General features: G+C 51.9%; 1 long non-coding RNA gene across 1 annotated transcript in view; it reads left to right on the top strand.

Annotated features, from left to right (window-relative positions):
• The window catches only part of LOC141977774 (uncharacterized), a 61,008-nt gene extending 46,803 nt beyond the window's left edge, over positions 1-14,205 (top strand). The window contains exon 3 of the long non-coding RNA XR_012636282.1: positions 13,768-14,205. This is a non-coding gene — a long non-coding RNA (uncharacterized LOC141977774). The remainder of the gene's footprint in view (positions 1-13,767) is intronic.
• The last annotated feature ends 8,819 nt before the right edge of the window (positions 14,206-23,024 follow it).

Genomic DNA, 23,024 nt, shown 5'->3' with positions numbered 1-23,024 from the left:
AGAAGACATGAGAGACTTGGAAACATCAGGAGACAATCAGAAAACATCCCTTTTATCCGACGCTAAACATGTTAGCAGCACTGATGACCTCAGAGGCGAGGCAGGCACCCTGAATGCAAGACAAAGAAGAGCTAAGGATGGGAAGCCAACAAAACCACCAAATGATAACAGCGGAAAACCCGGAGACTAACCCCATTTAAGGACTAACGATTACAGAATGACATTGCAAAATCCGTAAACGAAAGTGGGAATTTACAAGTCTAAAGCTGGGGTGTTTTGCCATAAGACTCTGGGTTCAGTCCTGCAAAGCCTCGGAGCATGGGATCGCAACCGACAGAGCCCAGCTCCTCGCTTGTGTTCAATCTAACTGGCCATTAGATTGACAAGAGCTACAGCAAACTGGTAACTGTAAAACCATCTGCAGGACGTGTCTGTGTGTGTGTGTGTTTGTGTGTGTGTGTGTGTGTGTATGATGAAATGCGTATGTTTACAGTTGTATTTTCAATAAATGCAGCATATTGCCTTTTCCCCTGAAAAGATCCCGTGTGCTTCTTATCAGCATAAGATGCTCCCCCAAGGTGTAGAGTGTCACAAACACATCTCATGACTCTGCCTCCAACAACTGGAACTAGGACATGAATGTGGAAGAAACAAGAAGAATTGTGTTAATGGTTTATTTACAGTAAGTGGAAAGCAGGAAAGTAAAAGGAGCTGAGAAGGACCTTTCATAACCACAGCGTCGGGCAAGGAGACCAACAGATTTTGAGAACAGTTTTCTTAATGGCACTAAAGTCATAGAAATGGCCAGGAAGTAACCCAGGGAATTAATGAATTACCATCTCACGTGAATAAATCTCTCTGTCCCGCTTACTGTCCCGTTCCTTCTCCTTTTCCTTTGTTGTTGGTCCCGGAGTAGATTTTCTTTCCCTGCTTGAGAGCATGATTGGCTGTTGGTTGCCCCATCCTCTTCTGGGAGCATGTGCAGAGAACTAAAAAAGCTTTCAGAGACTGGGCTCTTTCCCTTTTGATTTTCCTTCCACTCTCTGTCGGCCTGTGTCCTTGCTTCCTTTTTGCTGCTGCTTCCAGGTAGTTGGTTTGAGGTCCATGGGGTCTGTGGTGTCCCGGTTTGGGTGGGTTATTGGAGAAGGGGGAGGACGAGTCTATGGCAACAGCTTGCGATTTGCCTTGCCTGCCTGGCTTGCGCTTTTGGCTTCACTTTTGGTTTTTGATTTTTTCCTTCCACTATCATCAGTTCATCTCTTCACCACATAACTGTCCGGAGCCTGGCTCGGAGCCGGAGGCAGGAGGAGAGAGACAAGAGTGAGATTTCAGCATCTCCAGGTAGGGACCACGGCTCCAGAAGGCCCCAACAAACAGTGTGGGGTTTTTAATTCATAGCTGTTGGTCGGTCTTGGGGAAACCCTGGTGCACCAGCGGGGGAGGTTGTCTGACGGGGTGGGTGGGGTGGCAGGGGGCGGGGAGGGGGCCCAGCTGGGAGGTGGAGGGGTCTGTGTGGTGCGAGCTGTGGGAGGGTAGGGGATGGATTGGTGCTGTGGGAGGAGGAGAGGGGGGTTGTGGACAGGGGGCATTTGGGTTGAATGGATGGGGACGGGGTCTGGGAGGGATGTGGGGGAGGGAGAGGCTATAGGGGAGTTGGATCGGGGACTTGGGTCAATGGCATGGCTGTGGCGGTTGGGTTGGGAGGGGCAGCACCATGGCCGCCCCCAGGGGGACACAGCATGGCTGTGGGGGGCTGTAGGGAGGGGAGGGGTCTGTGGGGTGGAGTGGCTCAGCTGCATGGGGCGGCTGCACCCTGGGTTGGGGCGAGGAGGACAGTCGGTGGGGGATTGTGGAGTGGCACGGCCACACTGGGGTCTGGGGACTTGTGGGGAGGCGGCCCCACGGGGCTGTGGGGAGGGGTAGTGTGGTGGCACCAGGCCATGGCTGCCGCCCCCCAGCTACTGGTGCTCCAGGCAACGCGGTAAGGGGGCAGGGAGTGGGCAAGGGGTGGGATAGAGGGCACGGGAGTTCGGGGGGTGGTCAGAAGCTGGGGGGTGGATAGGGGTCGGGGCCATCAGACAACGGAGAACAGGGGGTTGAATAGGGGCAGGAGCTCCCGGGGCGGTCAGAGACAAGGGGTGATTGGATGGGGCAGGGGTCCCGGGGGCAAGTCAGGAAGGAGAGGAGGGGTTGGATGGGGCGATGGGGGGCAGTTAGGGCAGGGGTCAGTTGAGGCGGAGAGTCTCGGGCCAGTCAGGGAGAAAAGGTGGTTGCATGGGGCATGGGTCACGGGGGGGGCGGGCAGTCAGGAAGGAGAAGAGGGGATGGATGGGGCAGCGGGGGACAATTAGGGGTGGAGGAATCCGGGGGTGGTCAGGGGACAGAGAGCACGGCGGGTTGGATGGGGCAAGGGTCCTGGGGGGCCCCTCAGGGAACAGAAGGGTTGGATGGGGCCGGAGGCCCGGGGCAGCCGTCCGGGCTCGAGAAGTGGGGGTCGGATGGGGGCGGGGGCCGGGCCATGCCTTGCTGTTTGAGGAGGCCCAGCCTCCCCTAACTGTCCCTCCCTACAATTTCTGAAACCCGATCCAGCATCAGGCCAAAATTTGCCTGCCCCTGGCTTAGGGCCTAATTTATGCAAAGACCCATTGGGAGTGTGTGAACATTGCCCCATTTCTGAAACTGGAAACAACCCCCTGGACAGGGCTGGGAAAACAGAGCAGAGCACTGGAGCCTGAACCCCCTCGTCAGAGACTGCGATGAAATCATCTCAGGCATTGGCATCCAGACAGCAGGATTATCTGGCTATGTTGACTCTCTCCTCAGGCCCTACATGACCAGCGCCCCTAGCCAGAGATGCCTGAGATGACGGGGCGTCCAGGATTTCCAGGTTTATGGATCTTGGGTAGCAGATAGAAGACCCCTGGTCGGGGTGCCAGGGGCGTGTCTGTGCAGATTTGTTCTTGTGCTTTTTCAGGGAGTTTCTTGAGCAGATGGTGCAGTTTCTCTTGGTCACCCTGAGTGGGATCAGAGGGGAATGGGCTGGAGAATGTGGAGCTGGAGAGCTGCCGAGCAGTCTCTTGTTCATATTCCAACCTATTCAGGATGACGACAGCACCTCCTTTGTCAGCCTTTTTGATTCGGATGTCAGAGTTGTTCCTGAGGCTGTGGACGGTGTTGTGTTCTGCACGGCTGAGGTTATGGACCAAGTGATGCTGCTTTTCGACCACTTCAGCCCGTGCTTGTCGGCTGAAGCACTCGAGTTGAAGTCCCGTCTACTGTTTCGACCTTCAGGCAGAATCCTTCTTTTTGTCGTGTTGGTAGGAAGGTCTCTGTGGATTAGTGTTGTTCAGAGGTGTGTTGGAAATATTCCTTCCGTCGGAGACGTGGAAAGTAGGATTCCAGGTCACCGCAGAACTGTATCATGTTGGTGGGGGTGGAGGGGCAGAAGGAGAGGCCACACAAGATACCCACTTCCTGGATACTACAGTGCTAATAAGCGATGGTCACATAAACACCACCCTATCCTGGACCGCTATGCTTACCTACATGCCTCCAGCTTTCATCCAGACCACATCACACGATCCGTTGTCTTCAGCCAAGCTCTAAAATACCACCGCATTTGCTCCAATCCCTCAGACAGAGAAAAAAACACCTCCAGGATCTCTATCAAGCATTCTTCAAACTACAATCCCCACCTGCTGAAAGGAAGAATACCCAGAAGTCACCTACTCCAGGACAGGCCCAACAAAGAAAGGAACAGAACGCCACCAGCCATCACCTTCAGCCCCCAACTAAAAGATCTCCAGGGCAGGATCAAGGATCTACAATCTATTCTGAAGGATGATCCCGCACTCTCACAGATCTTGGGAGACAGGCCAGTCCTCGCTTACAGACAGTCCCCCAACCTGAAGCAAATACTCACCAGAAACCACACAACAAAAACACTAACCCAGGAACCTATCCTTGCAACAAACCCATTGCCAACTCTGTCCACATATCTAGTCTAGGGACACCATCCTAGGACCTAATCATGTCAGCCACACCATCAAATGTGCCCAAATACCTTTGTTAGTCTCTAAGGTGCCAGAACTACTCCTCGTTTTGTTTTTGTTTTTGTTTTTTGCTAATACAGACTAACACGGCTCCCACTCTGAACTAAATGATTGCATCTCTCCCCAAAATCGATCTAGAAGCACAAAGAACACCCTGGAGACCAGGCCTTTAAATGTTAGGAAACATCAGAGTTAAGGTGACGTGTACATACTTCGCGCAGTGCTGTTGTGCATGTGTGTTATGATACAGACTCACAAGTGTGGCCTTGGGGTCAATTCCCTGCCCCCCACAGCATCAATTTCCTCCAGACTCCCAAGGGAAGTGTTTCAGAGTAACAGCCGTGTTAGTCTGTATTCGCAAAAAGAAAAGGAGTACTTGTGGCACCTTAGAGACTAACTAATTTATTTGAGCATAAGCTTTCCTGAGCTATAGCTCACTTCATCGGATGCATACTGTGGAAAGAGTAGAAGATCTTTTTATACACACAAAGCATGAAAAAATACCTCCCCCCACCCCACTCTCCTGCTGGTAATAGCTTATCTAAAGTGATCACTCGCCTTATAATGTGTATGATAATCAAGTTGGGCCATTTCCAGCACAAATTCAGGTTTTCTCCCCGCCCCCGCCCCCCCCCCCCACACACAGACACAAACCCACTCTCCTGTTGGTAATAGCTTATCTAAAGTGACCACTCTCCTTACAATGTGTATGATAATCAAGGTAGGCCATTTCCAGCACAAATCCAGGGTTTAACAAGAACGTCTGAGGAGGGGGCGGAAGGTAGGAAAAAACAAGGGGAAATAGGTTACCTTGCATAATGAATTAGCCACTCCCAGTCTCTATTCAAGCCTAAGTTAATTGTATCCAATTTGCAAATGAATTCCAATTCAACAGTCTCTCGCTGGAGTCTGGAACTGAAGTTTTTTTGTTGTAATATCGCAACTTTCATGTCTGTAATCGCGTGACCAGAGATATTGAAGTGTTCTTCGACTGGTTTATGAATGTTATAATTCTTGACATCTGATTTGTGTCCATTTATTCTTTTACGTAGAGACTGTCCAGTTTGACCAATGTACATGGCAGAGGCGCATTGCTGGCACATGATGGCATATATCACATTGGTGGATGTGCAGGTGAACGAGCCTCTGATAGTGTGGCTGATGTTATTAGGCCCTGTGATGGTGCCCCCGAATAGATGGTGTCCCCCCCCTCACATACATGACCCAGGGAGAGCAGCTCAAACACGTACAGGAGCCGGCTCGGGGCAGGACATGAGCCCTGCAGGGCAGGGGTGGGGCTGGCAGTGACATCACAAGGGCCTTTTGCAGCACTCAGCTGATTGGCGAAAGGAGGTTGGGAGGCGGTGACCTCACAGAGAGTCCACGACAAGGGCCAGGGAGGACAGGCTGCAGGGCAGGGGGATCTCAGAGACCCCCGGGGCTTTGCTGCAGGGAGTCTCCTTCTTGAGGTGTCTCCTTGAGGACGGAGAGAGAATTCAGGCTCTCGTATGTGAGCGCGAGGTGAGCCTCTCTGGAGTTTTCTCCTTTCCCACTGCTCATTGAGCGAGAAGACAGACGTCCCTGTGGAGAAGGTAAGAGCCCCAGAAAGGTTTGGTACCGAGGGAGCCTGATCCACCCGGTGCTGGCCAAATTCTCAGCACGGAAAACAGGAGGTTAAGGTGGGACAATTTTCCCCTAGCTAGGCCTTTGTCCCTTCGAATCCTTGGGGTTTGTCTTTTTTGGTTTCCCTTTTCCTGCTTCCCTCCCTCCACTGGCGAGGAGGGGGCTGCTCTGTAGCCCTCATGGTGGGAGGCCTCCCAAAGAGATGGGACAGGAAGCGTGCTCTGAGAGTGATCCTCACCGGTGATCTGAGCCATCCCTGGGCCCTCTGGGGAACCCTCAGCCCACCGCCAGAGTCTCCATGCTGATTGGCTGAGCAGGGGGTCTCGTGGCAGGGAGGAGATTCAGGACTTTGTTGTTCTCGTTTAAGGCCCAGCAAATAAGGCAGAACCAATCATCTGCTTGGTGAATTGTTCTCCTTCTCGCTGCTGATTGTCTCTGAGCCGTTCCTGGTTCTCGCTGGTGTTCTCGTGCTTCTAAAACACTTGCTGAAGAATCAGTGTGAATGGTTGTTGGTCTGTAGCTCATTGCAGGTGACTTTATTCTGATCATTCAGTGTGTGAAACTCCAGACTGATGCTACGTTTGAAAGCCAGGACACCCGGGTCCTGTTCCCAACTCTATCCCGACAGGTTGTGTGACGGAAGACAAGGCCCTTCACCTTTCTCTGCCTTTGTTTCTCCCTCTGTCAGTTGGGGAGAACAATCCTCTCACACCTGCCTCCCGGTGGGGGGAGGCTGGGGAGTTGTGGCGACCTGTTTGAGGGTGTCACTCGTAGCAGTGTATCGTAGGAGGTGTCCTATCGGGTTGAGTCATTCCAGAGGATGATGTTGTGCAGCAGAACCCCGTTTTCCCAACCTGGCGTGACACAGCTTTGCATGTGAAGCGAACCAAGGGCGCACACAGGTCCAGAAGCCGGCGATTTCTCCTTTGGCCGCTAGATGGCGCTGCAGGCTCCCACTTCCCCCTTCTCCTGGGCAGCGCAATGGGGGTTAGTCTCCCCAAAAAGAACGCCTGCTTGAACCCTTGCACTACCACTGAGTGTGTGGGGGTGTGTGCGGGGGTGACACTCCCCAAAAAAGAACGCCTTCCAGCCCCCAAATCTGATGAACGTGAACAGACACACAGGCACACACACATGAACATGGCATGTCAGAGAGGACTGGGTCATCAGCACTCGCAAGCTGACACCAGATGTGTCCCGGGACTCAGTGGGCTGGATCGAACAGCAATTTAAACCTGGTCCCCTCATATGTCCTTGGACTCAGCGGGCTGGGCTGAGCAACACCTTAATCTGCCACCCTTCTCTGCCCCCAGGTTCAGCACCTCCCTATCCCCACCTTCACCCCACAACCATTCCGCTAGTAACCCACTTGATGAGCAAATCCCCAAGGACTTTTGGGGCTGCAGGGATCTTTAGCTTGGGTACAAGGAGCGTTGCTGCAGAGTGCATGGAGAAGCCAAAAACACCCATGGAGGTGGGGTGGGAGGCTAGCAAACTATAACAGATCACAGGAGGCAGGGTCAGGAGGCTATTCCTAGAGAGAGACAGAGGCACAGAAAGAGACAGATGGATCTCAGCACTCCTTGAAGCTGGAATCGATCAGGGTTCCCAGGTGGCCTTGGTAGCTGAGGGACCGAAGCGCTGGAGCCAAGCAGAGCACCCAGCACAATCAGTCAGGAAAAGCGAATGAGGAGGACTTGTGGCACCTTAGAGACTAACCAATTTATCTGAGCATAAGCTTTCAGGGGCTAAAGCCCACTTCATCAGATGCATGCAGGGGAAAATACAGCAGGAAGATATAGATATAGATATATCGATACAGAGAAGACGAGAAAATGGGGGTTGCCATAGCAACTCTTAACAAGACCAATCGATGAAGGTGGGCTGTTAGCAGCAGGAGAAACAAAATTTTGTTGTGATAATCAGGCTAATCCGGGGGGACTAAAACTGCAGGGCAGAGAGACCAGTAAGTGTTGGGGGGTCCCGATCTAGTCCCCAGCTTCTAGCCGCCCACCCCCTTAAGGCTGCCATTGCTGGGAGCCCCCTCCATCTGCAACTTCAACTTGTAAAGATTGTAGATAAAACGTGTACAGCTGTGTGCCTTAGGGCAAAAAGTTACACACAGGTACATCAAATACGTTATGAAAGAAAACATGCAAAAGAAACCCCAGTGGGTAAAACCAGGGAACAAAAGCCTGAGCAGCCAAAACCCCAGCCAGCTGTTGCTCCCACGAAGAGGGAACTGTTCCAATATCTCCTCCTTCACATTTCTCATCGGAACTACCAGGGGCCAATTGAAAAGTGTGAAAATATTTTTGAAAAGAAAAAACATCCACAACTTGATTCCATTTTATTGACAGCATCATTATTGGTACTCGCCTGGCTTGCCTTCTCTGGCAGAAGAGAGGCAGACAGAGGAGGATGAGGACCACCAGCTGTGCCCCCACAGGACTGGGCTCTGGGCCAATCCTCCAGATATCTGAGACCAACATCCTTCCCCAGATCAACCGCCTTCAAAGTGGACCAGACCCACATCCCTCCCCAGAATGACCATCCGTGACCTGGGCAGCGCAGCCAGCTCAGCCAGGAAGGAGAACTCTTGAAACTTTCTTTGGCTTTTCATCTCCCTGTTCTTCCCCTAATTGTTGGGGGCTGAAAATACCTGGCCGTGGGAAGCGAAGAGGCAGGCCCTGGATTCTACCTCTCGGGAGCCCACAGCTCACCCCCAGACGGTCGCCTACGGTCTGGTGACACGCTAGAAGGGCCATTTGCAAGTGGTTCAATTTTCCAGCTCGATTTGGCTGTTGGTTTCTGGCCCAAAACTCGGAGGCCTGACAGCGTCAGCACTGGGCAAATGTGGCTCGTTGCTGGAAGAGTCTGATTCTCACGTCGTCTTCTCCCTTCCGAGGGATCCTTGTGTGCTTGTGTTGTGTTGTGTGCTTTTTTGTGTGTTGTGCTGTGTATGTGACATGTTGTGTGTTGTGTTGTGTGTGTTTGTGTATGTGTGACGTGTGTAGTGTTTTCTGTCTGTGTGACATGGTGTGTGTCATGTGCGTGTGTGAGACATGTTTGTGAGTGTGACGTGCGATGTGCTGTGCGTGCGTGCGACGCGCAAGGTTTTGTGTGTGTGAAGTGCGATGTGCTGTGTGTATGACGTTCGACATGCGACATGTTGTGAGTGCGATGTTTGACGTGTTGTATGTGGCTGCGCTATGTGCGATGTGCATCGTGCGACAGGCGACGTGTTGTGTGTGTTCATGCGACGTGCAATGTTTTGTATGTATGCGTTTTGTATGTGTGCGTGCTACATGCGACATGTTGTGCGTGTGATGTGCAACGTGCTGTGTGTGTGCGTGTGACATGTGTGCGACGTGCTACACACGACGTGTTGTGCGTGCAGTGTGTGATGTGTTGTGTCTGTGTGTGCGACACACACGACATACACACAACACGTCTCATGACACCACAACCACACAACACACACTCAACATGACACACAAAACGGCACAAAACTCAACACACAGACACACTGAACACAAGACTCCATCATACGTCATACACACAGCACATCGCACTTCACACACACAAAACCTTGCGCGTCGCACGCACGCACAGCACATTGCACATCACACTCACAAACATGTCTCACACATGCACAACATGACACACACCATGTCACACAGACAGAAAACGCTACACACGTCGCACATACACAAACACACACAACAAGACTCCGTCGATGGGGATTAGCCAGGATGGGCAAGGATGGTGTCCCTAACCTCTGTTTGTCAGAAGCTGGGGATGGGGCGACAAGGGATGGATCCCGGCATGATTCCTGTCTGTTCATTCCCTCTGGGGCACCTGGCCCTGGCCACTGTCGGCAGACGGACACACACAGGTCCACTCCTGCCATATTCTCCTCCGGCTCCTGGACAATTCCTCTGCGAAAGCAGCTGCAAAAGCCAAGCATGAGCCATCACTCCACAAAGCTCCATGGGTGCTGGAAATCTTGCCCTCAGCCCTGCCTCACTCTTTCATCCCATCCACATCAGCCCCACTCGACGCACAGAGACGGAGTTAACACCGACAGTCACCGCTCCACTCTCGCACCCACTGCCCTGCATGATTTTCGTCCCCTCCTACTGCTTCTTGGCTTCCGAGACAGCCTGCGGGGATGCACACCTAGCGTGCCTGCCCGTGTCCTGTGAAGGGAGACAGCACAGGGAAAGGCAAGGACAGAGAGAGAGAGACAGAGACAGAGTGTGTGTGATGGCCAACATACTAGAGGAGAGACAGAGAAAAACATGGTAGGATAGCAAGCAACTCACCTCCTGGAGTCATCTGTGATGAAGCGGGACTTCATGTTTCCTCTGAATCGTGTGGGGGTGCCTCAGTTTCCCCTATGCAGTTCTTAAGGATCTAGGGGGTGGGGTAAGGGTGTATGATCGTTGCAGAGCTCTGGAGGGCAGGTGTGTGCAGGGGTCTGGACACAGAGAATGGCCGACACCCTCTTTCCTGTCACCTGATGGCCTGGGCCCTTCCCCCCTGCAAGGTGAGAGCTAAAGGGTTGGAGAACAAAGGAATCAGGTGCCCTCCTGGCCGGGGACAGGGACAAAGCCCAGAGGAGGAGGGGCTGGGGGGAGTTTCAGATGGGGGCTGGCTGGAGACATGGAGTGAAGGGCAGACGGGGTTGTCTGGCTCACTGCCCCCCAAAATGGACCCGGCTGAGGGGTCCTGTTCTCTGCACCTACAAGCTCTGGGCTCTGTGTTAGACCATGTCCCTGTCGTCTAATAAACCTCTGTTTTCCTGGCTGGCTGAGAGTCCCGTCTGACTGCGGAGTTGGGGGGCAGGACCCTGTGGCTCCCCCAGGACCCCGCCTGGGCGGACTGGCTGTGGGAAGCGCAGGGAGGGGCAGAGGAGGCTGAAGGCTCCGAGGTCAGAGCCAGGAAGGTGGAGCCGGGGGAGCTGTGTGTCCTGCAGACAGGCTGCTCCCCGCGAGGAGACTTCCCCAGAGTCCTGCCTGGCTTCCTGGGGAGCAGTTCCAGAGCATTGCCCGGGGACCCCGGGACATCCTCCTCCTAGATGAAACCTTCTGCTGTGTGACGTGTTGTGTGTGTCCTGTTGCATGTGTCGTGTGACATGTTGTGTGTGTGACTTGTGTGTCGTTTTGTGTGTGTGAGACGTGTTTATGTGTGCGTGTTGTGGTCCATGTTGAGTGTGTGTGTGTGCCCTGCTGTATGCTGTGTTGTGTGCATGTGACGGTGTGTGCCGTGTTGTGTGCCGTTTTGTGTGCATGTTGTGTGTGTCGGTGTCATGTGTTGTGTGAGATTTTTGTGTCTCGTGTCGTGTGCCGTTTTGTGTGTCGTGTGTCGGTGTCATGTGTCGTGTTGTCTGTGTGTGTGTCGTGTTGTGTGTGGGTGTGTGATATTCTGTGTGCGATGTTTTGTGCATCGTGTTGTGTGTGTGTGTCACATGTGCCGTTTTGTGTGTCATGTGAGGTGTTGTGTGTCATATTGTGTGTTGTGGCGGTTCAATGATGAGACAGAACACAGCTTTATGCAAGCAAGCAGGCTGGTCAGCTGAAATGGGCTGCTGCCCCCAGCTTTCCACCTTCCCCTTTTATTATATTTCTCCCCCCTACACATTGCATACTCCTACCGCAAAAAGACACAACAAAGGAATGCATGACGTTGATTAATATTCTTGTTTACCAACTTTTATCTACTACAGTGTGTGGGTGTCGGTGTCGTGTGATTTCTGTGTCATGTTGTCTGCCGTTTTGTGCGTCATCTCGTGTGTGTGTGTGTGTGTCGGTGTCATGTGTGATTTCTGTGTCACTTTTTCTGCCGTTTTGTGAGTCGTCTTGTGTGTGTGTGTGTGGGTGGGTGGGTGTTGTGTGTGATTTCTTTGTCACGTTGTCTGCCGTTTTGTGCCTCATCTCGTGTGTGTGTGTGTGTCGGTGTCGTGTGTGATTTCTGTGTCACGTTGTCTGCCGTTTTGTGCCTCGTCTCGTGTGTGTGTGTGTGTCGGTGTCGTGTGTGATTTCTGTGTCACGTTGTCTGCCGTTTTGTGCCTCGTCTCATGTGTGTGTGTGTGTGTGTATGTGTCGGTGTCGTGTGTTCTGTGTGATTTTTGTGTGTCGTGTTGTGTGCTGTTTTGTGTGTCATTTTATTTGTGTGTCATGTTGTTTGTGTGTCGGTGTCCTGTGTTGTGTGTGTGTGAGAGACGTGTTTCTGTGTGTGTGACGTGTTCTCTCTCTGTGTGTCGGTGTCGTGTTGTGTGTGTGTGTGTCAGTGTCGTCTGTCGTGTTTTGTGTGTGTGATGTTTTGTGTGTGATGTGTGTGTTGTCTTGGGTGGCCACACAGGGTAATGCACAAAGCATTCCCCTCATGGAGGAAGAGTGACACAACGTGGCCACTCAGGAGAAACACACAAACAATCCCCCCCCCCCCCCCCCGGAGCAACAGTGATGTATGTGGCCAATTCAGGTCATGCACAAAGCATTTCCTCATGGAGCAACAGTGACCCCGGGTGGCCCCTCAGGGTACTGCACAAACCATTTCCCTCACGGAGCAACAGTGACCCCAGGTGGCCCCTCAGGGTACTGCACAAACCATTTCCCTCACGGAGCAACAGTGACCCCGGGTGGCGAATTCAAATCGTGCACAAATCATTTCCCTCCTACAGGAACAGTGACACCGGGTGGCCACTCAGGGTAATGCACAAACCATTTCCCTCATGGAGAAACAGTGACACCAGGTGGCCAATCCAGATAATGCACAAACCATTTCCCTCACAGAGCAACAGTGAGAGTGGGTGGCCACTGTTACGAATTATACCCGATAGGTCACGCACAGGAACTGCTGCGAATTATACCCGATAGGTCACGCACAGGAACTGCTGCGAATGATACCTGATTGGTCCCGCACAGTTCGAGTCTAGGCTGAGGCACACGAACGAAGTCCACAATGGCAGGGTTCCCAAAAAGACTAAGTTTATTACGCTCGAGCGTGGTGCCCCCCTGCTCATCAGGAGGGGACCCCGCATGCAGGTTATACAAAGATTTATAGACCTTTCAGCAAAGCACGTTGCCCTCGTGCATCGGAAACCTTAGCCAATAGACAAACCCTTCCCTTATCTACCACCTATCCCGGCTAGGTACATTCCCCGTGCTAAACCATGACTTCAACTACATTGCATGGTCCTAAAGCAATGCACCAGTAACTTTTCTGATCAGGATGGGAGGCCCACATCAAGGCCAGGAGGCAGGGAGTTAGGAACAGACAAAGAACAGAAACCGGGAGATAAAACAGGCTGGAGACAAGGGCGCGGAGGGCGGAGGATTTTCACAGGAATGCAGTATCTAAGAAACACTCCTCCTGGTGCACGATGTGCTTGCTTTTAGACAATAGTGGGCCTCAAACCAAAATGGAGTCACATATGCTAACTTTTCCTTCACACCACTCAGGGTAATGCACCAACAATTTCCCTCGTGGCGCAACAGTGACACTGGGTGGCTAATCCAGGGATTGCACAAAGCATTTCCCTCATGGAGCAACAGTGACACTCGGTGGCCACTCAGGGTAATGCACAAATAATTTCCCTAACGGAGCAACAGTGACACCGGGTGGCCAGTCAGTGCAATGCAGAAATCATTTCCCTCCTGGACCAACAGTGACACCGGGTGGCCAATTCAGGTCATGCTCAAATCATTTCCCTCATGGAGCAAGAGTGAAACCGGGCGGCCCCTTGGAGTAATACACAAAGCATTTCCCTCACGGAGCACCAGTTGCACAAACTGAGTTTAATAATAATAATAAACAAAAAATAGTTTCACTATAAAAGGTAGATTTTCAGTGATTATAAGGGATAGCAAACAGAAGAAGGCAGATTACTAAGCAAATACAAATACACACGCATACTAAGCCTAAGATCTTAAAGAGACTGGATTCAAGAAGTAATTTCCCATCCTAAATGTCTTTTGGCATCTTGAAGAGTTTCTGTAGCTTAGACTTCCCGTTGTTTCTCTTTACAGACTAGACTCCTGTCTTAGTCTGGACTTCCCCCTTCTCATTTCCTTTGTCTCTTCAGGTACTTTCAGCAGCCTTTCTACTGCCCTGCATGATTTTCGTCCGCTCCGACTTTTCCATGGCTCCCGAGACCTCACCTGTGGGAATGCACACCTACCCGTGTCCTACAAAGGGAGGCGGCACCAGGAGAGCAGAGGAGAGAGAGACTGAGAAAGTTGGCCAACACACAAGAGAAGAGAGAAAAATATGGGAGGAAGGCAAGCAACTCACCAGCTGGAGTCATCCTCCTAGATGCCACCTTCTCCTGCGAAGGAGACACCGTTCCTGGCCAGAGAAATGAGCAGCCCCTGAAAATGGGGACCTTGTCTCTCTCCTAACCACAGCTGGTCAGGAACCTTTTCTTACAAACCCAGCCCCAGCTGATGGGGAGTCCCTACCTGGAGCCAGGCGGGCCGTGAGCAAAGCCTTAACCAAACCAGACACTTATCTCACTGACATTCGCGACTGCTCGGCTTCCAACCGGATGACTCCTGGCTGCACCAACAGTGCTCGCGGGCTCACCGCTCTCGCTCGCTTTCCATCCGATGAGGGGAAGTCAACTGTTTGTACTAAACCCAGACCAAGGAGGAAAAACAAATAAGTTACCATCTCAGTGGGCCACATCGCGTAGGCTATCATTATACAATGCTCCATTGGTGCTGGAAATCTTGCCTTCATCCGCGCATCAGCCCCACGCGATGAACCGAGACAGAGTTAACCCCGACAGTCACCACTCCACCCTCGCACCCACTGCCCGGCATGATTTTCCTCAGCTCCGACTTCTCCATGGCTCCTGAGACCTCACCTGTGGGAATGCACACCTACCCGTGTCCTGTGAAGGGACACGGCACGAGGAGAGAAGAGGAGAGAAGAGAGAGAGAGAGTTGGCGAACACACGAGAGAAGACAGAGAAACATGAGAGCAGGGCAAGCCACTCACCACCTGGAGTCATCCTCTTGGATCCAACCTTCTGCTGCGGAGGAGACACCGTTCCTGACCAGAGAAACGAGCAGCCTCTGAAAATGGGGACCTTTTCTCCCTTATAACCACAGCTGATCAGGAACCTTTTCTTACAAACCGAACCCTAATTTACGGGGCTTCCCTACCCGGACTTAGGTGGGGCGTGAGCAGAGTCCTCACCAAACCAGACACTTACCTCATCGAGACTGGCGATTGCTCGGCTCCCAGATGGAGGCCTCTTGCCTGGCATCACCAACGGTCACAGGCTCACTGCTCTCACTCACTTTCCGTCGCATGAGGGCAGTAGACTCTGAGGCTTGACTTCTTTTTCCTTGTTACTAAACCCAGCACAAGGGGAAAAAACAAGTAAGTCACCATCTCAGTCGGCAACGTCTTGTAGGCTCCTCTGTTTGCCTCTCCCACACGGCGGGGATCCGCCCTCCACTCTCCTCCCATTACACCTTGAGCATCACAACCAAAAAGCCCCTTTTCTAACGGCACCCCACAGAGTCACTCTGCTCAGCAGACTCTGGCCCCTCCCCAGGCTTAACCCCCCCGAGCCCCGTCCCCAGCGAGGATGCCCACGGCCGGTGAGGAGGACGACAGCGAGTGCGGACGAGGAACTGGAAGCACTGACCTCGCAGCCAGGTCTGCAGAAGGCAGAGAGCGAAGGCCTGGTTCCGCCTCCTTGGAAAGAGGCCCAAGCGGCTCAGGCCCCTCCTGCCGTGTTCCCCTCCGGCGAGAGCTCCAGCACCATTCCTCGCCAGAGCCGCTGCGAGAGCCGAGCCGGAGCCCTCGCTCCACAGCGCTCGACGGGGGCTGGGAATCTCGCCCTCGGCCCTGCCGCCCTCTTCCCTCCCGTCCACACCGGCCCCACGCGCCGCCCAGAGACCGAGTTCACCCCGCCCGTCCCCGCTCCGCTCTCGCACCCGCTGGGGGTCATCTCCAGGGTTGTGATTTCGGTGTCGTGTCCTCTGCCGTCTTGTGTGTGTGTCGCGTGTCGGTGTCGTGTGTGATTTCGGTGTCGTGTCCTCTCCCGTCTTGTGTGTCGTGTGACGTGTCGTATGTCGTGTCGTGGGTGTGTGAGACGTCGTGTGTGTGTATGTGAGACGTTGTGTGTCTTGGTGTCGGTGTCGTGGGCGTGTGAGATGTCGTGTGTGTCGGTGTGTGTGTCGTCTCTGTGTGTGTGAGACGTTGTGTGTGTCAGTGTCGTGTGTGTGAGACGTCGTGTGTGTCGTGTCTGTGTGTGTGAGACATCGTGTGCCAGCTCTGTGTGTGTGAGACGTCGTGTGCCGGCGGGTGTGTGTGTCGGCGGGTATGGGCGGGTGTGTGGGTGTGTGTGGGCATGGGCGTGTGTTGTGTGTGGTGTGTGGTGTATGTGTGTGGGCGTGTGTTGTGTTGTGTGTTGTGTGTGGGCGTGTGTGTGTGGGCATGTGTTGTGTGTAGTGTGTGTGTGTGTGGGCGTCATGTCATGTGTGGTGTGTGTGTGGGCGGGTGTGGTGTGTGTGTGGGCGTGTGTTGTATGTGTGGGCATGTGTGGGCGTGTGGTGAGTGGGCGTGTGTGAGAGAGGTCGTGAGTGTGTGTGTGAGACGTCATGTGTCATGTGTGTGTGTCAGTCATCGTCTGTGGTGTGTGTCGGTGTCGTGTGTGTCAGTGTCGTCTGTGTGAGACATCATGTGTCGTGTGTGTCGGTGTTGTGTGTGAGACGTCGTGTGTGTGAGTCGCTATTGTGTATGAGACGTCGTGTGTGTGTCAGTGTCATGTGTCGGCGTGTGTGTGGTCTGTGTGTGTCGGTGTGTGTGTGTGAGACATCGTGTGTGAGAGATGTCGTGTGTCGGCGTGTGTGTGTCGGCATGTGTGTTTGTCGGCATGTGAGAGACGTCATGTGTGTGTGTCGGCATGTGAGAGACGTTGTGTGTCGGCATGTGTGTGTGTGTCAGCGTGTGTGCGACATCATGTGTCGTGTGTCTGTGTGTGGGCATGTGTTGTGTGTGTGTGTGTTGGCGTGTGTGAGAGACGTCGTTTGCCGTGCGTGAGTGTGTGTCGGCGTGTGTGAGAGACGTGTTTCTGTGTGTGAGACGTTGTGTGTCATGTGTGTATGAGATGTGGTTGTGTGTGTGTTGTCTTCAGTGTTTTGTTGAGTGTGAGATGTGTTGTGGGTCGTGTTGAGTGTGTGAGTGTGACGTGTTGTGGGTCGTGTTGTGTTGAGTGGGTGTGTGTGTGACATATTGTGGGTCATGTGTGTGATGTTTTGTGTGTGATGCTTTCCATGTCGTGGTGTGTGTGTGTCTGTGTCGTCTGTTAATTTTGTGTGTCGTGTTGTGTGCCGTTTGTGTCATCGTGTGTGTGTGACGTGTGTGCGTCCGCGCGTTGGGCGTATTGTGCGTGTCCGCGTGGGAAGTGCGAAGTGGGATGGCTCAACTTGCCACCCCCTTCCCCAACACTTTAGCCCCCTGTCGTAAACACGACCCTACCCCCTCCCTAGGGTGCTTCTGACACTAAAACCACCTAAAAGACCCCCGACTTACCACTATTGGCTGGCACCCCATTGCCACCCGCACTTCTATGCTGCTGCTGGCCAAACCCTCCCCCCAAATCTAAACCCCACCCCCTACCCGGAACCCAACTGGAACCCTGACCCCATAACCTGCCCCCCAACTCGAAACCCCTGAACCAAAACTGGAGCCCAACCCTCACCCCAACCCCAACCTCCAGCTCTGAACCCAGCCCCTCGAAGCCCGACACCGCTTTAAGCCAGAGCCCAGTTCCCCATTCCCACCCTGGGCAACAACAGTGCAAACCACACCCTCCTGCCCCCCGCCCAGGAATCCTGCTTCTTACCACCCCTTCTTTGGAAATGAACCTTTTCTCCATTTGCATTCCACACACCTTCATTCTCCTTTGAGGGGTTATTTAGTGACAGGGGTCTACACAAGGCAACTCTTTGCTACTCCAGCGTAACAGGACACAGAGACGTGAAAACAGTGCAAACAACATTCCACGAGTTTTCAGCAGGTTTAAACACCCAATAGAGTTGCACATTGAACAGTCGCTTTGATCTCTACTAACACACACATCCGTTGGCCTGAACACACTCTGACACAAGCTGCTCTTTCAGCGTCACACCTTGTACAAACATTACTGCAACAGCGTGTAGGGCAGCGTGACCCCCGGGGGTCTGTGAGCTGGTTTCAGGGCGTCCGCAGGACCCCACAGCTTCCCCTCCCCGCCTGTTCCACCCACCGACTGTGCTTCCCCGGAGGGATCTCCAGACTGTCAGTGCTGCCCGGAGCTTCCCTTCCCTGCCAGGCCTGAGCAACCAGCGCTTGTAACCAGGCCACTCACAGCCTCCCCGCGGGGAGCGTATGGACACAAACTGGCTGGAGAGCAGTTAGGGCAGGAATCCCTGGAGACTCGAGGAGCATCTCCAGCGGCTGAGGGTGACACACCCCACAGGAGCTGAATTTCCCACTTGGGTCTAAGTCGTGCCGTGTGGATGGGGCAGCACGGTTGGGAGGCTCTGTTTGCTGCGGTGGATCCACTGGGGGTTGATGTCGTGGGGGTCGAGTGAAGACCCATGAAATTGACAGCAGAGCGCTCTCCGGTCGCCGTTGGGACTGCGCCGGGAACGGCAGGAGGAAGGGAAGTCGACCGAAGAGCGTCTCCCGTCGACCCAGCCCAGTGTAGACACAGCAGTAAGTCGACCGAAGCGACGTCAAATCCAGCTCTGTTATTCACGCAGCTGGAGCAGCGTAACTTAGGACGACTTACTGCGGTAGGATAGAGTCATAAATAGAAAGGGAAGGCTAACCACCTTGAAATCCCTCCTGGCCAGAGGAAAAACCCTCTCACCTGTAAAGGGTTAAGAAGCTAGGATAACCTCACTGGCACCTCACCAAAATGACCAATGAGGAAACAAGATACTTTCAAAAGCTGGGGGGAGGAAGAAACAAAGGGTCTGGATCTGTCTGTGTGATGCTTTTGCCGGGGACAGAATAGGAATGGCGTCTTAGAACTTCGTAAGTAATCTAGCTACATGTGCGTTAGATTCTGATTCCTTTAAATGGGTGAGAAAATAAGCTGTGCTGAATGGAATGGATATTCCTCTTTTTGTGTCTTTTTGTAACTTAAGGTTTTGCCTAGAGGGATTCTCGATGTTTTGAATCTAATTACCCTGTAAGGTATTCACCATCCTGAGTTTACAGAAGTGATTCTTTTTACTTTTTCTTCTATTAAAATTCTTCTTCTTAGAAACTGAATGCTTTTTTATTGTTCTTAAGATCCAAGGGTCTGGGTCTGTGGTCACCTATGCAAATTGGCGAGGATTTTTACCAAACCTTCCCCAGGAAGGGGGGTGCAATGTTTTGGTGGGGATTTTTGGGGGTCTAACCCGGTTAGACTTTTGGTGGTAGCAGCGAAAGTCCAAGGGCAAAAGGTAAAATAGTTTGTACCTTGGGGAAGTTTTAACCTAAGCTGGTAAAAGTAAGCTTAGGAAGTTTTCCTGTAGGTCCCCACATCTGTACCCTAGCGTTCAGAGTGGGGAAGGAACCTTGACAGACAGACACAGTGTGAGGCCTGAGTTTCCCCTGCTGTCTGGATGCTCAAACACCGGCTTGGCAACACAAGTCAGCAAGCCCAGGCCACATAGAGACAGGCTCAGTGTGCAGTGTGGACAGACCCTCAGACAACCCCAGTATTGTCAAATGAGGAAATCCTTCCTGTGTTTTGACTTGCTGGTAGAAGAGCCGAGTGACATTGGAGCTCACCGAGCTTCACTGACAAACGCAGCGCTCCAGCACCTCAGCTCTCGGGCTCCCTGTTGAAAGAAAAGCTGAATAAGTTTCAAAGGTCAAAGAGAGTGCTCGTCTTTGGCCAAGGGCAGGGAGTCCCACCCTCAAAGTGAGAACATTTCTCTCTTTGTCTGTCTGTGTTGGGGCAGGAGCGATAACACGTCCTCCTGCATTTGCTATTTCAGAGAGTAGTTTCTGGCTGTCTTCTCAAAGACAGGATGCGAAAGAGGCCTCAAACCTGACTGAGTGGAAACAAGAACGATGCAGCTCGACTGAGCCAGCTGAGAATTGAGATGTGCCCCTTTGCTCGAGTGAGGGAATGACCCGTGAGGGGACTGGAAACCTGACCGGCCAATTCTTAACTTGCACTCTCTCAGCATCTTTCCTCTGAGTGCCATCACGGTAGTTTCAATACTCCAGCACCGGACGCCCTGCCAGCTCTGGGCCCGACAAGCTTTCCTTGGGATTGGATTCTGGAGACCAGGGGTGCAGGGAAGCAACAGGTGCATGTGACTCCGTGGTGAGGTTTTCCTTGCAAGATGTGTGTGTGAGTCTGTGTGTGTAGGAAGCACTGAGGGTGGCACTCTCACTGAACCCACAGAGGGCGACGGTGGTGGGAGCGAGACAGTAGAAGTATAAAGGGGCAAGGATGGGCAGAACGATGATGACTGTGTTGTGATTCATTCCTTAGATGTGGGGCCACCACCTTTCTCTTTAGCCTTGTAGTATCCCAGGGGTAAAACTAACCATCTGTCCAGCTACAAGGGCGTGTTTGTGTTCATTCCTGCGAGCCACATAGGGGTTTGATGTTGCTGCTTCCAATCCTCTGGCTCTGCCGGGAGAAGGGGCAATTCAGGCCATCACTGAGCTGAGGGAGGGAGATGAAATAAGATTGGTCCCAAAGATTGATCCCTGAGGAACTCCACTGGTAACCTCCCTCCAGCCTGACAGTTCACCTTTCAGCAGGACCCGCTATAATCTCCCTGTTAACCATTTCCCTATCCATCTTTCAATTTTCATATTGATCCCCATCTTTGCCAGTTTAACTAATAATTCCCCATGTGGCACCATATCAAACACCTTCCTGAAATCTTGGTCAATTAGATCCACTGCGTTTCCTTTGTCTAAAAAATCTGTTACTTTCTCAAAGAAGAAGATCAGGTTGGTTTGGCATGATCTACCTTTTGTAAAACCATCTTGTATTTTGTCCCATTTACCATTGACCTCAATGTCCTTAACTACTTTCTCCTTCAAAATTTTTTCCAAGACCTTGCATAGTACAGATGTCGAACTAACAGGCCTGTAGTTACCCGGATCACTTTTTTTCCCCCCTTTCTTAAAAATAGCAACTATGTTCGCAATTCTCCAATCAAACGGTACAACCCCTGAGTTGACAGATTCATTACAAATTCTTGCTAATGGGCTTGCAATTTCATGTGCCAGTTCCTTTAATATTCTTGGATGAAGATTATCTGGGCCCCCCGATTTAGTCCCATTAAGCTGTTCGAGTTTCGCTTCTACCTCAGATATGGTAATATCTACCTCCATCTCCTCCTTCCCATTTGTCATGCTACCATTATCCCTAAGATCCTCGTTAGCCTTATTAAAGACTGAGGCAAAGTATTTGTTTCGATGTTGGGCCATGCCTAGATTATCCTTGACCTCCACTCCATCCTCAGTGCTTAGCGGTCCCACTTCTTCTTTCTTGGTTTTCTTCTGATTGACATGGCTATAGAACCTTTTACGATTGGTTTTAATTCTCTTTGCAAGGTCCTTCTCACTTTATCCCTTCATGTTCTGACCTCAAGAAGGTAGCTTTCCTTGTTGATCACCTCCATCTTCCACTCCCTGTATGCTTTCTCCTTTTTCTTAATCACCTCTCCGAGATGCTTGCTCATCCAGCTTGGTCTACAACTCCTGCCTATGAATTTTTCCCCCTTTCTTGGGATGCAGGCTTCTGATAGCTTCTGCAGCTTTGATTTAAAGTAATCCCAGGCCTCCTCTGCCTTTAGATCCCTAAAGTTCTTCAGACCAATCCACTTGCCTAACTCATTTCCTTAATTTTTCAAAGTCAGCCCTTTTGAAATCAAAAACCCTAGTTGCAGATTTATTTTTTGTTGATCCTTCCGTTCAGTTGGAACTGAATTAGCTCATGATCGCTCGAACCAAGCTTGTCCCCTACAACCATTTCTTCTAGGAGGTCCTCACTTCTCACCAAAACCAAATCTAGAATGGCACCCCCTCTTGTCGGTTCAGCAACTACTTGATGAAGGAATCCATCTAACAGCATCTAGGAACATCTGAGCCCGATTATTATTACTAGCACTTGTCCTCCAGTCTAGATCTGGGAAGTTAACGTCTCCCATGATCACGCAGTTTCCGTTCGTATTTACTTCATTAAAAACATTCAAGAGGGCTCGATCCATATCCACATTAGATCCCGGCGGTCTCTAGCACACTCCAAGCACTATCCCAGGGGAGGCTCGAATAGTTTTCTTCCCCAATGTCATTTTTGCCCAGACGGACTCTGTCTTATCCATTCCATCGCTGATTTCTTTACATTCTACCTCCTCATTGATAGACAATGCTACTCCACCACCTTTACCTTTATTTCAGTCTTTTCTAAACAGCACATACCCTTCAATGCCCGTAGTCCAGTCATGACGACTATTCCACCCTGTTTCTGTTATCCCTAGAATATCTGGTTTCACTTCCTGCGCCAGTAGCTCTAGTTCCTCCATTTTGTTACCTAGGCTCCTCGCATTAGTGTACAAACATCTTCATTTTTGCTGTTTGACCTCGCTCACGTTCTTTACCCAATGAGGCACGGTCATTCTACAGCCAGTAGAAAATATTAGACTGGTGTCCACACTGCCCTTCCTCCTCATAGCCATTCTCCTACCCACGGCTGTATCCTTTCTTACTTTGTTTTCTTCCCTCTCAATGCTAAAATCCGGCGTGGACATTACCTGGACATCCCCCAACCAACCATCTCCCCCAGATTCCTAGTTCAAAGCTCTCTTAATCAGTTGTGCCAGCCTCTACCCTAGAAGTCTATTTCCTTCCCTACTCAGATGAAGTCCATCCCGAGAGAACTGTCCTCTGTCCAGGAATGCCTCCCAGTAGCCAGACATCCCAAAGCCCTCCTTCTAGCACCATTGCCTGAGCCATCTGTTGATAGTCATAATCTTGTCACACCTTTGTTGCCCTTCTCCAGGAACAGGCAAAATCCCACTACAGATCACCTGAGCCTCGATTTCCTTAAGCGTCTTCCCCAGCCTAGCACAGTCTCCCTTAATCCTTTCCAGCGAGAATCTAGCCGTATCATTTGTTCCCACATGAAGAATAAATAGGGGATTCTTTCCCGCTCCCTTTAGGATCCTTTTCAACCTCACATCTACATCCCATATCTTAGCACCTGGAAGACAGCACACCCTTCTATTCTCTGGATCAGCTCTGGTTACAGGCCTGTCTAGTCTTCTCAGTAAAGAGTCCCCGATAACGTAGCCCTGCCTTTCCATGATGACG

Source organism: Natator depressus, chromosome 25 (genome assembly GCF_965152275.1).
Source record: "Natator depressus isolate rNatDep1 chromosome 25, rNatDep2.hap1, whole genome shotgun sequence".
Classification (NCBI taxonomy): Eukaryota; Metazoa; Chordata; order Testudines; family Cheloniidae; genus Natator; species Natator depressus.
Note: the sequence above shows the minus strand (reverse complement) of the source record. Positions and strands in the feature narration are given on the sequence as shown.